Source organism: Chrysochloris asiatica, unplaced genomic scaffold, assembly GCF_000296735.1.
Source record: "Chrysochloris asiatica unplaced genomic scaffold, ChrAsi1.0 scaffold00197, whole genome shotgun sequence".
Taxonomy (NCBI): domain Eukaryota; kingdom Metazoa; phylum Chordata; class Mammalia; order Afrosoricida; family Chrysochloridae; genus Chrysochloris; species Chrysochloris asiatica.
This window is the reverse complement of record NW_006408715.1, coordinates 1,649,640-1,651,744: the sequence shown is the minus strand read 5'-3', so window position 1 is coordinate 1,651,744 and position 2,105 is coordinate 1,649,640.

Sequence of the window (2,105 nt, the reverse complement as noted above, 5' to 3'; positions counted from 1 at the left end):
TCGTTGTTGTTGTTGTTGTTAAGTGCCATCGAGTCGGTTCCGATTCATAGTGACCCTGTACAGGGTTTCCGAGGCTGTAAATCTTTACAGGAGCAGAAAGCCTCATCTTTCTCCCGTGGAACAGCTGGTAGTTTCTAACTGCTGACCTTGTGGTTCGCAGCCCGATTCGTAGCCACTATGCTAGTCTCATTAAGGTGCCTTAAAAAAAAAGGATAGTGTTTACGCCATGGGAAAGGATTATTTTGCATTCAGGGCTAACTAATACCAAAGCTTTAACAAAACTCATGTGGACATCTTTCCAAATCACTGAAGCTTTGTGACACGTTTATAGGAATGGTGCCCCGCATAAAACAACTTTAGGATGGATCAAATATTTTGAGGAAAATCAGTGTCTTAGCTTATGTCACATGTGGGAGCTTTAACAAACAGAAATTTATTCTCTCACTGTTTTGTTATTGTTGTTAAGTTATTAAGCGCCATCAAGTCAGTACCAACTCATAGCAACTCTGTATAGAGTTTCTGAGGAGCAGTTGGTGAGCTTGAACTGCTGACCTTGTGGTTCAAACTGACTTTTCAGTCCAGCCCGTTAATCCAGTTACACACCAGGACTCCTCACAGTTTAGAAGGCTAGAAATTTGTATTCAGAGTGCTGGCTCTAGAAAAAGGCTTTGTCTTTGTTGACTCTGGGGAAGTTCCTGGTCTCCTTTCAGCACCTGTAGGACCAGATGCCAATCTCCATAGGTCTTGGCATATATCTTCCCTAGATCTAGGAGCTTCACAGTGCAGGGACCCGAGGTCCGAACTATGTACTCCATTCTCTTCTCTTCTTGGTGGTAACGGGTCCTCTTGAGATCTTTTTGCCTGTTTAAATTATTTTGTATCTCCAAAGAGGCAACCTACTCCTGTAGCTCACATGATAGAAGTGAGGTTTACAACACTGGATAATTACATCAGATCAGAGCTGATCTTACCAATCATATTATAAGGTTTTTGTGTTCTTAGGTGCAGTCCGGTCGGTTCTGACTCACAGTAACTATGCACAACAGAACAAAGCACTACCCAGTCCTGCTACAATCGTTCTTTAATTATCTCCAGCAAAATTTTAATTGCAGGTAATATTAATAGTATTATTATTTCTGAATTCCATTGGATCATCTTTCTTTAGACTGTGCACAAATATGGTTAGCTATCTTCCAAATGCCTTGACATAGATAAGTGAGCACCTCCAGTGTTGCATGAGTTTGTTGAAACATTTCCATTTGTATTCCCCTCATTTCTGGAGGTTTATTTTTGTCCATGCCTTTAATGCTGCTTGGACTTCTTCCTTCATTACCATTGGTTCTTGATCCTATAGTACCTTGTGAAATGATTAAACATTAGCCAATTCTTTTTGGTACAATGACACTGTGCATTCCTTCATCTTTTGACATTTTCAGCATCATTTAATATTTTAACCATAGAATCTTTCAATATTGCAGTCTGAGGCATGAATTTTGTTTTTCATCAGTTCTTTCAGCTTGAGAACTGCTGAGCATGTTCTTCCCATTTGGTTTCCTAACTTCAGGTCTTTGTGCATCTCATTACAATATCTGACTTTGTCTTCTCAAGCTGCCCTTTGAAATTTTCCATTCAGCTTTTACTTCATCATTTCTTCAAGTAGCTTTAGCTTCTCTACACTCAAGAACAAGTTTCAGAATCTCGTCTGACACCCATTTTGGTCTTTTCTTTCTTGTCTTTTTAATGACCTTTTGCTTTCTTCATGTATGAATTTCTTGATGTCATGCCACAATTATTCTTGTCTTCTGTCATTAGTGTCTAATGCATCAAATCTGTCCAGGTGGAATATATTCAAAGTATATTTTGGCTCTTTCGGGTAGTTTTCATTTTCTTCCACTTCAACCTGAACTTGCAGATGAGCAACTGATGGTGTGTTCCACAGTTATCCCTGGCCTTGTTTTGGCTGATGATATGGAGCTTCTCCATCATCTCTTCCTACAGATGTAGTCAATTTGATTCCTGTGTATTCCATCTGGTAAGGTCCAGGTGTAGGGCCACCTCTTAATGTTGTTGAAAAAAGGTGTTTGTAATCAGTAAGTCATTGGTCT